Source organism: Mustela nivalis, assembly GCF_964662115.1.
Source record: "Mustela nivalis genome assembly, chromosome: 5".
In the NCBI taxonomy this organism is placed as follows: domain Eukaryota; kingdom Metazoa; phylum Chordata; class Mammalia; order Carnivora; family Mustelidae; genus Mustela; species Mustela nivalis.
The window spans coordinates 30,072,811-30,087,101 of NC_139024.1; positions in this window are offsets into that span (position 1 = coordinate 30,072,811).

The following is a 14,291-nucleotide window of genomic DNA, read 5'->3' on the forward strand; positions in this document are numbered from 1 at the left end:
CATAGTGTCTGTAACTTAAAATGACAACAGAAAGTTATATTATTTAAAAAAGTCAACGAACAACAACAATAAAGCCACAGATCCCACCATAGTTTTCATCCAGGAATAGGTACTCTACCCCAATAAAATTTAAAGGAACGGTGAGAGAAAAAAACATTTCATTTTAGCTCTGTCAAAAGCTATGCTTTCAATATTAAAATTTTAGTAAATATTGCTCTAACTTAAAATACTGTGTTTTTTTTTTTAAGATTTTATTTATTTATTTGACAGAGAGAAATCACAAGTAGATGGAGAGGCAGGCAGAGAGAGAGAGAGGGAAGCAGGCTCCCTGCTGAGCGGAGAGCCTGATGCGGGACTTGATCCCAGGGCCCTGAGATCATGACCTGAGCCAAAGGCAGCGGCTTAACCCACTGAGCCATCCAGGCACCCCCAAATACTGTTCTTTAAGCTTGTAATTCCTGGCAAGTTGAGTTGGTTCATTTAGGTTAAAAGATGGCTAAACAGAAAAAGAATTCTGGGATTGATGTCAGCTCTGGGCAGCTACTGGTCGTGTCTGTGGGAGGTGGTCTTAACAAACAGGCTTGCTATTGCTAGAATATAGTCGTCTACTTCTAGCTCTAAGAAGATATTATACTATTTCTGCTTTTATAAAAGGAAACACTATAATTAGTGCTACACACACAATGAAAAAGTGTTGCTTAATCTTGTTTTGCTTATATATGTATTTATAATTTCTTGCTGTGTCTTTGTGAAAGCTTAAAAGGAAAAATTCTCCCACAGAGTACATATGTCAGCATTTATTTTTTCAAAAAATTCACTTTAGCGGTTGTTAAGTAACTAGGTCTGTTCAGAGTTGTGTAAATCCGAGACTTTGTGTTCGGGGTAGGACAATTTTTCTCTTTGTTTATTCGTTGAACCTAGATTTAAAAATTTTAAATGTGGTATTAATGAAATCAACATCACATATTTAAGGAAGAAATTATTTGTAAGCAATCTTGAATATACATCTTAAGTACTAATATACAAAAATTAATTATCTGTCCCTATTTTTCTTTCTTCTTCATAATAGCAAAATAAGTACCAATTGATCAAGAGCTGTAACCAAAATAAGTCCTTTCTTCTAGTTTAGAAAACATGGTAACCCTAGACAATAACCCATTTAATAAAGAGAACAAGGTAAGCCTTGACTAGTTTGTCTTCAGTTCCCTTAAGTCCTCTTTTATGAAATTCCACATCTTGTCAAAAGATGGCGCTCCTGTAACCAGCAAAGAAACTGAAAAGTCCTGGAGAAGGTAAAAACACTTTTTCAGATACTGAGAAACTGTCCATTACTACTCGAAAGAGCCTTTTGATAGCAAGAAATTTCAGCTTTAGAGGGTGTGCTGAATCGTGGTTAGACATTCCCTTCCGGACAGATTGTCAACCTCCTAAGTCTCAATTGCCTTTTCCTGTGAAATCTACATAACAAAAGTGAGAATAATAAACACTTCTAGAGTTCCAGGAAGAAATGCTTAGCACTACGCCTGGCAAATAGCAAGTACTTGAGCAGTGACAGATAGCTATCATTTGTTAAAAAGCCAACACAGTGTTTGTCTTGTTTGCTACTGAGTCTGCTGACTTAAGGTAGGTGCTCAGCATGTGAATCACTTGAATGTGTTGACATTACAAGAAAAACAGCTGGTTATTTGACCAGCAAAATGTGTTTATTCAATAATAGCAGAGGATTTGCAATTTGGACATGCAAGCTATGCCAAGCTACAGGCAGGTCCACAGGTCAAATGAGAGAAACATTATCAAGAAAAGGAAGAATTTGGGGGTTGAGGGACTGCTGTGAATGAAAATCCACTGAAGAAAGTAAGAGTCCAGCAGAGTGATGATTTCTCATTGTTTGAGCTGTGATATTTTCTTACTGACTGGGCTTGTTGTTGGGCCTAGAGAAATTCTTTCTTCTTCCTGCTGGAGTAGTAAGGTAGGCTTCTTCCCATCGGGAACACAAGATAGCTCTCTTCTTGACAAGAAGTAGGAGGGCATGAAAGCTCCCCCTTCTAGCCTCCTGACTCCATTTTAAATGAGGTTTTTTTCTACTCAGTTTCACAAATGAATGGATGAATGAACCTTCACATCAATGCATAGAGTTAGCTAAATATAGCTCTAGTCTGAGTGTCTTGAGCCTATGAAATCCAAATCTTATGCCTGACTTGAACCTTGCCCTTCCTGACCAATGACTATAATAACTGCCTGTCTGACCTGTGAGTTGACTGACTTTAAATTTCCTCGTCTTGCTTATTAAGCTCCTAGAGATTAGAATTTCTATCTCTAAACTATTTTGTCACTTAAATCCTATATCTCTACTATATCTTAAAAAGAACAACAACAAAAAATTACAACTCATGTCTAAACTAGGAAGAGCTAAACCTATCAAAATGCAATTAACATTATTTTAAGAGAAACTTGAATATTAATAAATGGGACCTTAACACTTAAATCTTCTAATTTCATTTTAAACTATAATGGTATTACTTCCTTAGTGATGACTCCTCAACACATATATGCAAAGAAAGAATGTTTAAAATATGGGGGCAATTTTTAACAACTCAGTGTTTCTTACGGAGGTCTTCGGTTGTTTATATTCTCTCTAGGGAGGTCTTGTAAACTTACACAATTCCCAAGCCTCAAAATCATTGAACTGTTACTATATGGCTTCATTTTTCCTTCATTATCATTTCTGGCACTATAGTCTACTGAAAAACTTTCAATTTTATTTTCTAGCTGTTGTGAAACTTAACAGAGAATGCATTACAAGCTAGTAAGTCTGGTAGCATCTTCCTATTTATATATATTGGACAATTAGAGGAAAAAGAAAATGTTAGTAATCCTATTCTAATCTTTATTTTCTTTGTTGAGATGCTTCATAATCATTCAGAATGTTTTAAAATATAAACTTAAAAATTGGTAGTTGAGAAATAATTTTTTTTTTGAACAATTTAATTTCAGGGGTTGTAAACAACAAATCCTCCCAATGAGGAAAGTGGAGATTTAGGGGGGTGTATAGCAATGAATTAGAGCCAAAGAGAAGGCCTGCCTGGCTTTTGCCTTTACCCTTTTAAGAAGGAGTTATCTGAGGGTCTTGGGTTATAATGAGTAGTCTAACAATTTGATTTAGGTTGGGGACTGGCAACACCCATATCGTCTTAGGTTGTGTGTTAGCCAGTAAAAAAAAAAAGATTAACAGTAAGATTTTGGGTGGGGCTTTTGGGTCACACAGTATCAGTGAACCTGGAAACTGAGACCTACATTTGGACACCAAGCTCAGATGAGCCTCCCTGATTGGTGGTATTCCATGCATATTGTCACATGTTGATGCTAGAACATTAATGTGTCCTGACTTCATAGCTAGAAGACAACTGATTGTCATTTGAAGTCTTCTAGACTCTGTTTTATGTGTGCTTTCCTTTAAACTTAATCTATTATCTTTTCCTTTTAATAAGCCATAACCATAGTATAATAGCTTTTAGTGGTTTTGTGGGTCTTTCTGAAAATTACTGAAACTGAATTTGGGAGAATCACTCCATCTCCCCAACCCTCTCCTGCAAACTTGCACTTGGTATCAGAAATGAGGGTGGTTTTGTGTGGTGACTCTGCCTCTAACTTTGTAATTGGCCTAAACTTCTCATAGGGCATTTTCAGGTTTGTTTGTTTTTTTTTTGTTTTTTTTTAAAGCTTTTCTTTATTTATTTGACAGACAGAGGTCACAAGTAGGCAGAGAGGCAGGCAGAGAGGAAGGGAAGCAGACTCCCCGCTGATCAGAGAGCCAGATGTGGGGCTCGATCCCAGGACCCTGGGATCATGACCTGGGCTGAAGGCAGAGGCTTTAACCCACTGAGCCACCCAGGTGCCCCCATTTTCAGGTTTGTTAGAGTAACAAAGCCACAGCAAGTTAACTTGACCATCACTTTGGAAGTACCAAGCTGTACTACCATGGTTCAGGACGAAGGCTATCCTGACCTTACCTACTTTTAAAGTGAACACAATCTCTCTTTGAAATTTAAAAGTCAGTAACACCTCTAATGTATATTATAATAAACACCTTCTACATACTTTTATGGGATTTTCCCATAAGAAAAGACTTTTAAAACAGAGGGTGGAGAATATCTCTTTGAAGTATCAATACAATATATAAATTAAGGCCTGGGTGACAACAACATGAAAAAAGTACTGAGTGACATACTATATGATTTCATGTGTGTGAATTTCAAAACAAGATAGTGATCTATGTTGACAGAAGTCAGAATAGTGGCTACTTTGGGGTGGCTGGGGTGGGATACGGGGGCTTAAATGCTGACGGGGAGGGTTAAAAGCGAGAATTAAGATATGCTGGAAATGGGGGCGCTTGAGTGGCTCAGTGGGTTAAGCCACTGCCTTCGGCTCTGGTCATGATCTCAGGGTCCTGGGATCGAGCCCCACATTGGGCTCTCTGCTCAGCGGGGATCCTGCTTCCCTTCCTCTCTCTCTCTCTGCCTGCCTCTCTGCCTACTTGTGATCTCTCACTGTCAAATAAATAAATAAAATCTTTAAAAAAAAAAAAAGATATGCTGGAAATATTTATATCTTCGTTTGGATAGCAGTCACATGAGGTAGCATATAGCACTGTACACATAAGATATGTAAACTTTAATACACCTCAATTTTGAAAAAAATTTTAAAATTTTAATCCATCACATAATAAAGGAAACACTTGAGTATTAAAGGAAAAGTACATTTAACTGACAACCATTTGGTGTCTACTATGTTTCAAGTTAGTACTTAAGGATACAACATAGAGCAAAAAACAGAAAACCTGTTTATAGACTATCAAGTCAGTATTTTCAAGCTCTTACTAGCAAGAGTCTGGACTTCTAAAATTCAACATGCCTCTATTCTCTAGAATCAATCTTACAAATATACTGTTCATGATTTTGCATATGAAAGGTTTTATAAATAAATTCTACCTATTCTTATATGCCCAGCTCCATACATTTTTTGCAAACGTGTTTAATCTCCTGCAGCCAATGAAGCCCTATCTTTGCTTTGCATTCCTTTTGTACTCATAAAGTATCACACAACTCAGCACTTAATAGTTCTTTAAGAGTCTTGTGTTAAATTTGTCTCCTTTTCCAACTATAAGTTCCTCTAAGTTCCCTGAGAATAGAGATTATATCACAATTTCCTTTGGCAAGTTCACAATGCTTAGCGAAGTGTGGGTTATGTGATATATGCTTAATTACTTGTGGGTAGAATGAATGGAAGCTCCATTTGGACCATATTAAAAATCCTTAAGAATAGTCTAAACTTCAGCAAATTTTAATTCTTAAAATAATTAATATCCATCATTATATATTGCCATTTTTTACTTGCTCAATTTTTATGTGCATAAAAGAGATAAAAGTTAGTCTTCATATTATTGTTTCCCATGGCTCAGTCCTGATAAGTGAAGGGAGGCTATCCTTATCTGTTTAATACCAATATGTTTGCTTTAATTGAGAAGGAAAAGGATTGTGGGTGAAACATTTATCTCCAAATATGTCTTTATTTCTCATGGCAACAGAACTGAATTTTAACTGCAATATATAATATTTTTGCCTAAAATAAAAACTACTTCTCCCAGCTGCCCTTGAAATTAAGTGTGGTCATGTGACTAAGTGAGGGTGTACTTTCAGCTCATGTTCCCAAAATAGGTCCCTCTGTTCCTCCTCTTCTTTAGACTGCTACTTGGAATATAGTCTTGGTTGCAAGTCATCTCATATTATTAGATGAGAACACTACACTAAAAATTGTAGAACAGCAAGAAGATGCCTGGATCTCTGGATGACTAAATCCTGAATACAACTGCACTATTCCAAGACTGCTCTTGGGGGAGGGTGACTGAAAAGACATCACTGCTGGTTGACCCTTGAGCTGACCCCAGGCAATCAAAGGCACCTCTGCCTACCGGTTATCTTTGGAATGTGAGTTCCGCTTGCCTTCATGCTCCCAGAAGCTGCCCCAAGGACATTGCCTTGGGATAATGATGTGGTGCTGAAACTATTTAGACAGTATAAGATAGTATAGGTACTTGACTGAACCTGGCTAAGGCCTCTATATAAACTTTTAAGATTCGACAGATGCATCTAGGGATCCACTTGTCTTGTATCCTAAAACAAACTTGAGTAAGTAAGTTCCCTTTGGTTATTAAATTTGCCACTTAGCAACCTAGAGTGGGCTTCTTCTTTCTTTGGTCTCTCCCTGTCCTCCAAATACAGGGACCAGTTTCAGATTATACCTGTGACATTCCCATTGAACTTGCAAACCAATTACTCATCTATCATGTTTCGAGAGTGAAAACTCTATTGCTACTGTTACTCTGGGTCTCATATACAGTCTAAATAATTCCTTAACTTCTCTGTTGGGAGAAATCACAGAATAGCAACAGTTGGCAAGGAAAGTTTCTTCCATTCCCACACAGTGCTTTAAGTAATAAATATGTTAGCACCTCAAGCTTTGGGTGATTTGCTTGCATACAAAAAGCAAACCTAGGGGTGCATGGGTGGCTCAGTTGGTTGAGCATCTACATTTGGCTCAGAGTCCCAGGGTCCTGCGATTGAGTCTTACATCGCATTCCCTGCTCAATGGGGAGTCTGCTTCTCCCTCTGTGCTCTCCCTCTCTCTCCCAAACAAATAAATAAAATCTTAGAAAGAAAGAAAGGGAGGGAGGAAGAAAGATAGGCAAACCTAGCTCCTGATATGAAAAGGCTAGCTAAAAATTAATCATTTTGAAGCTAACTACCCCTAATCTTCTTTCCCCCAATCCCATTTATATAAACAAACCTATATTCATATGCATACTAACAATTGTCACTGATTCTCACCTGGCATTTGGGCAACTAAGTAGATCTCAAGTCAAATTAGTCAATGAGAACTCTCTGACTTGGAGTTTTCATTTCTTAAGTTTAGATTGACTGAGTAGTGTTGCTTTTTAAAACCTAACCTATGTCTGCATGTTTGAATTTTTTTTTCTGTATTTTATAGTAAATTATGAAAATTCAATGTATCTTACTATCTTATAGGAAATAGTTAAGAATATTCATACACTGAGCAAGCCATAATTCCAAGGCTGCTAAAAGAAGCATACCATTCATATTGTATATTCAACTTTGAAATTTTTATAGCTAGACATTCTTCCTTCAATACCTTAAATTTTTCCTGTATTTTGAAGCATCCTCTACTTCTTTCATCTTGTCTCACAGGAAAAAGTCCCTCTCCCAAGGTTAAGAACAACTTCACATATGGTCTCGAGTGTATCCTTGTCTGTCTTCACTTTACCTCACTGTTATCTTTACTCAATTCATCTCTTATAAGTTTTTTTCCTTCTATCAGTATCTTGGACATATGCTTGTTTTTCTATCTTAAAAACACACACAGACAGAAGTCTTTCTCTGGACCCTAATATTTCCTCCACTGCTCTGCTTTTTTCATGCATTTGTTAGACAAAAATGATTCTCATCCTTGTCTCCATTATCTCATTTATTCTCTTAATTTGCCATCTGATTTCCATCCCTGTCAAGTTACTAAAACTGTTTCCAATCCATCAATTACATAAATCTCTGAAGACATTAACTCAGTCTCCATTCTCTTTGACTCTGAGCAGGAATTAACCTTGATGACTTTTTCAAAAAGTGATTTTCAATATCTTTGCTAATCTCTTTCCTCTTTGGCTACTCTTTCTCTTTTGCTAGCTCCCTTCCTCCTCTCAGACCTAAGGGTAGTCCTCTGAACTGTTCTGACCCTTTTCCTAATGATATTTTGTTTTCTGAATTTCCTTTACCACCCCTTTACATATTTTATCCTTGTAGTATTTGATTTACTACAGCTTTCACTTTAAAAAAAATTCCCTATTTTATCATTTATCCTATTGGATTTCCCACTTACTTCCATAGAAACCTATTCCTTGAACTCTTCCTTCTTTCATCTATACTGCTTTCTCTCTAGACATGCTGCACAGCCCCTTTTGGGAATGTCGGTTTGCCTCTAAGATTGGTATACCTTTTCCAGAATTACATGTTTTCAGCCTTATTTTTCTGAACTATTTCCCAGAGTTTCTGGCCTTATTTTTGCTGGAGTGAAGATCACATGGGAGGAAAATCTTCTGCAGTTCCACATTTGATGGTCTAAAAATCTTGATGTTGCTCTTACAGTTAATTGCTAATTTGAAGAAATATAGACATCTATAGTGAATGATATCTACCATTAAGACTTTGAAAATATTCTGTCATTGTCTTCTAGGACCCAATGCTGTTAGGTCTATTTTTTTTTTTTTTTTTCTTTTGAAGAGGAGAGAGAGGGTTGGGGAGGCAGAGGGAAAGGGAGAATCTCAAGCAGGCTCCATATCCACAGAGAAGCCCATTGAGTGGCTCGATCACGTGACCCTGAGATCATGACCCCAGTCAAAATCAAGAGTTGGAAGCTTAACTAACTGAGCCGCCCAGGTGCCCCAATAGGTTTAATTTTAATTCTTTTGTTGATAACATGTCTTTTATGTTTATAAACTTTAGGGATTTATTATATTATTATTACTGACTAGTATTCCTAGTTTTTATTCTTTTTATTTAAGATTTTATTTATTTGAGAGAGAGAGAGAATGAGAGAGTGAGCGAGTGAGCATGAGAAGGGGGAGGGTCAGAGGAAGAAGCAGACTCCCTGTGGAGCAGGGAGCCCGATGCAGGACTCCAAGATTATGACCTGAGCCAAAGGCAGTCAATTAACCAACTGAGCCACCCAGGTGCCCCCCTAGTTTTTATTCCTGGTATTACATGATAATATCTCCAAGTGTCAATCTTTTTCCTTCTATGTTCTGATACCCTATCTTTTTCTACTCAATCTGAAAACATTTCTCTCTACATTCTAGAAAACCCTCTTATAATTAAAATTTTTTTTCTCACTTTTTTTTTCTAAATCTCTTTCTTTTCTAATGGTTGAATGTTAGTCCATTGGATTGGCTCTCTGTGACTCTTCATCTTTTCTCATATTTTCTGTTTATGTCTTTGTATGCTAAGTTCTAGATTTCTTTGATTTTATCTCTGGTACTTCCCTTGAATTTATCATTTAAGGAATCATGTGTTCAGTGTCTCTGAACTATATGATTCTATGGTTGCTCCTTTTTCGGAGTACCTTATTTATAGCTCATAGATAAAATATATTCTGAATACTTAAGTTTATAAATTGGAGTGTTTTTAAAAAATGTTCCCTTCTATTTTGTGAAATATATCTGTTTCCTCTAGAGTTTGTTTTTCTGTTTTCCTTTCTCTCTCTTTCATAACAGTGATTTCCTGATTTGCCTGTTTATTCTTTATTGTACATTTCTATACACATACACATATTATATAACACAAATATTTATCTAAATATATATTATATTATACATGTTACATAAGATTTACTTGTATTTGCTACTTATGTGATAAATACACATATAAAATGCATATAAATATTCAGCAAAATATATAAAGTATATATTTTATATGTTTAAAGTATTTAAGTACATTAAATAAAAAAATAAAAAAATTAAATATGTATGTATATATAAACTGGTAACTGATTTGTTTGTTTTATTTATACAGGGGTGCCTGGGTGGCTCTCTCAAGTGAGGGAGCCCACAAGCAGGGGGAGAGGGAGAAGCAGGGAAAGAGGAAGAAGCTGGGAGCCCAATGAGGATCTCACTCCCAGTACCCTGGGGTCATGATCTGATCTGAAGGCAGACACTTAACCAACTGAGCCATCCAGGTGCCCTTCTTTGCTTTTAGTAAGCAGGATGTCTTCCAGTTTTCTCTCCTACATAGTAATTGTGAACAAGTGCCTGGGTTTGATAGGGTAGGACCAGGAATGCTAAATATCAGGTTTTACTTTAGGATGAGAAGGCAAGTAACTAGCTCTCTGAATGCTGGCCCTGAGTACCACAATGAAAATGGTATTACACTGTGTTGTCAACATAAAAGCTTTCATTTCCTCTCTACTATTTGCACAATTCATTTCAAGACTTTTGGGGTCTTTTTTGTTTCTTTGTTTGGTGGCAGGTGTCTTTGTCAGCTCTCAGTATGTACAATGAAGAAGGAAATGTGTGTGGTGCCTGAGTCAAGTGTACCATATATAGAATGTCAACCCCATTTTCAGCCCTTATTTTTTTTTTTTTAAGATTTATTTATTTATTTGACAGAGAGAGATCACAAGCAGGCAGAGAGGCAGGCAGAGAGAGAGAGAAGGAAGCAGGCTCCCGGCTGAGCAGAGAGCCCGATGCGGGGCTCGATCCCAGGACCCTGGGATCATGACCTGAGCCAAAGGCAGCGGCTTAATCCACTAAGCCACCCAGGCGCCCCTTCAGCCCTTATTCTTACTTCTGCTCTCTGCCATGCCTCAACCAACTCTTTTGTAGCTTCTTCACTGTATTTTTTGGCAATGGTTTTAGGTGTTATTCCTAGTCAAATCTCTACCATTAGCCTTGTTTCCCAGGAAATTGTTCAAGTTTCATTTACTTTTCTCTTCTCCACTGAGCATTCTCCTCTCCACATAAGTACATGGACCAAACACACACTATCTTCATTTTTTTATTTATTCCTCAGTTTTCCTACTTCTAAATTTTTATTTCAGCACTGTATAGGAAAGAACATTAGGCAAATTATATGCCAAGTCTACCATCTCATCTTGAACTGTAAGCCAAGAATAGCTCTCTATAGAACTTATAAGCATATATTTGCCATTTGGACAAAACTTATTGCAGAACCCCCCCTTGCTGACTATCCCTTGGTCACATGACCACCTCTACAAAATTCTTATTCAAAAGGAAATAGAATTACTTCCAGGGTAACAGGAAGAGCTCACATTCCTTTAGTTGTTTGATGACCTAACAAATTCATTTTATTAAGGAAGAGGAGAAAAATGGTGACTGTGTAGACAACCAACAGCGTCTCCCATCATAATTTTTTTCCCTGTATCATCATCATTTATTAAAAAGACTAGGGAAACTCATTTTAGAATTGAGTTTTTTATTAATCAGCATCCCCCAGAGGTTAAGCGTCAGTTCCAGGCAAAGAAATGCACTGGGGTCCAGCAGATACGTAATTTTAAGACCCAATGTTAATTATAAGTTGGGGTATGCAAAAAGGAGGGGGAACCTATGGACTGTGAATAGGTAAAACCAAAAATATCCAGAAGCCAAGGCTGTGGGACACTGGTGAGCTGAACAGACCTAGTAGATACACATACTGAGATACTAAGGGACTCATGGGCTAGACATGCGTCTAGAGCTTATCAACCCATTCTGACAACTCATGAGGTAATAAGGGTGAGAGTGAAAGGCTAACATGCTAAGAATGATAGAACATAGAGATGAAAAGAACCAAAAAACATGGATGACTTTGTTGAGTCCATGAAAATATGCTGGAAACACCTTCATCTTGAGATTTTCTGTTTTTGAGGGAATTTTAAGAAAATTAAGACACTATTAGTCAAATAATCTAGTTACATACACACACATATATAATTTTACATATATGGGTTCATGTTGTGTATGTATTATTTTCCAAACTATTTACTCAATGGTACTCCTTGATAAATTTCCATATCAAACAATACAGATTCATGTCATACTTTTTAATCCCGTCTGTGTGAGATACTTCCAAGACTGCCCCAGTGGATGCCTGAAACCAATGCTAGTACCCTGTATATACTATGTTTTTTCCTACACATACATACTTATGTTAAGGTTCAGTTTATAAATTAGGGGCAGTAAGAGATTAACAACAATGACCAATAACAGAATAACTACAACAATATAATGTAATAAAAGCTATGTGAATGTGGTCTTTTTCTCTCTCTAAATATCTTATTGTAGTGTACTTACCCTTCTTCTTTTGATGTGAGAGAATAAAATGCCTAGTGATGAGATGAAGTGAAGTGAATGACACAGGCATTGTGACATAGCATTAGGCCACTATTGTCCCTTTGATGATATATTAGAAGGATCATCTGCATCCTGATAGTGGTTGACCTCAGGTAACTGAAACAACAGAAAGGGAAACCTTGGACCATAATCAATTTAAATCTATACCCACTGTTTGTGGAATAACACTTTTTTAAAAAAAATATTTTATTTCTTTGACAGAGAGAGACACAGCAAGAGAGTGTACACAAGCAGGGGGGGTGGGAGAGGGAGAAGCAGGCTTCCTGCCTAGCAGGGAGCCTGATGCAGGGACTTGATCCCAGGACCCCAGGACCATGACCTGAGCCAAAGGCAGACGCTTAATGACTGAGCCACCCACGTGCCCCAGAATAACACATTTTAAAAAAATACTTTATTCATTTATTTGACAGAGAGAGATAACAAGTAGGCAGAGAGAGGCAGGTGCGGGGAGAGGCAGGGTGGGGTGGGGGGAGGAGGCTCTCTGCTCAGCAGGGAGCCTGATGAGGGGCTTGATCCCTGGACCCCAAGATCATGACCCCAGTCAAAGGCAGAGGCTTAACCCACTGAGCCACCCACGTCCCCCTAGAATAATACATTTTGAAGTATGAGTTTTTTTTTTTTTAAATATTTTATTTATTTATTTGACAGAGAGATCACAAGCAGGCAGAGAGGCAGGCAGAGAAAGAGGAAGGGAAGCAGGCTCCATGCTCAGCAGAGAGCCCGATGTGGGACTCGATCCCAGGATCCTGAGATCATGACCTGAGCCGAAGGCAGTGGCTTAACCCACTGAGCCACCCAGGCGCCCCTGAAGTATGAGTTTTAATTGGTTGCCCAACCACCCATTAGTTTCAACCCACCCTGCTCAATATATTTTTTAAAAGATGGTATTTATTTGTCGGAGAGAGTGTGCACAAGCAGGGGGTAGCAGCACGCAGAGGCACAAGCGGACTCCCCGCTGAGCAAGGAGCCTGATGCGGGACTCAAGCCCAGGACCCTGGTATCATGACCTGAAGTGAAAATCACCGGTTCCCTTAACTGACTGAGTCATGTAGGCATCCCCACCCTACTCAATATTGACAAGAGATTCATATAATCCCATTTTCTTTTCTTTTTTTTTTTTTTTTTAAGTTTATTTATTTGAGAGAGCGAGAGAGAGAGCATGAGAGGGGAGAAGCTCAGAGGGAGAAGCAGACTTCCCGAGGAGCTGGGAGCCCCATTCGGGACTTGATCCTCATCCTGGGACTCCGGGATTATGAGCCGAAGACAGTCACTTAAAAAACTGAGCCACCCAGGTGCCCACAATCCCATTTTGTATCTGCCAGATCCTAATTGCCTACACTATTAAATTCCTTAAATTAAAAACTGAGTCTTCTTACAGATTAGCTTTTGATTTTAACTTTGTCACTGCCTTCCAATAAGCATCTTCCATTATAAACCAATGGGTTACTCTATCATAGAGGGCATCTGTAATCTTGTTTCCTTGTCTTTGCTCATAACACACTTTCTAGACAGTCTTCTATCTCTTCATTAGGAATCCTGTCATCAGACTCTTTCCGCTGACATTTTGGAAAACCCTCCAGGGATTACAAAGAGGACAAAGATAGTTCTCAGAGCTCAGTGAAGTGTATTTCCCTCTAGGTCAGAATTGCTTAATAGAAATAAGATGCAAGCTACCTATGTAATTTAAAACTTCCTAGAAGCCACATTAAAAAAAAAAAACACACAGGTAAAATTACTTTTAATATGACTGACCCTATATCAAATGTTAATATTCCAATATGTACTCAATATAAGAATTAAGATATTTTACTTTTGCTTTTGTACTAAATTTCAAAATCTGGTGTATATTTTGCACTTGCTGCATGTTTACATTTTCTGCTACATTTCAAGGGTAAAGAGCCGCATTTGGTTAGTTCTAGGGCAGTTCTAGGCAGGGTCCATTTTCAATCTCCTTCTTCTCCCTTAACTCTTGGGAACTGTGATAAGAAAAGAACAATCTGCCACATGAATGTCTACCACTTACTGTTAGTACCTCTCGGTATCATGTGGCTTCCTCTCTTCTTTAGATGCATTTGTCTTGTCTCATAAGTTAACCTCTAAATTCTTTTAAGTCTGGGACCAAGGGCTGATCCAATCTGAAGGTTGGGAATGACTGTAAAAAACCATGAGTCTGGGTGGCTCAGTTGGTTAAGCAGCTGCCTTCAGCTTGGGTCATGATCTCAGTGTCCTGGGATTGAGTCCCACATCCGGCTCCTTGCTCAGCAGGGAGCCTGCTTCTCTCTCTGCCTCTGCCTACCATTCTGTCTGCCTGTGCGTGCTCTCT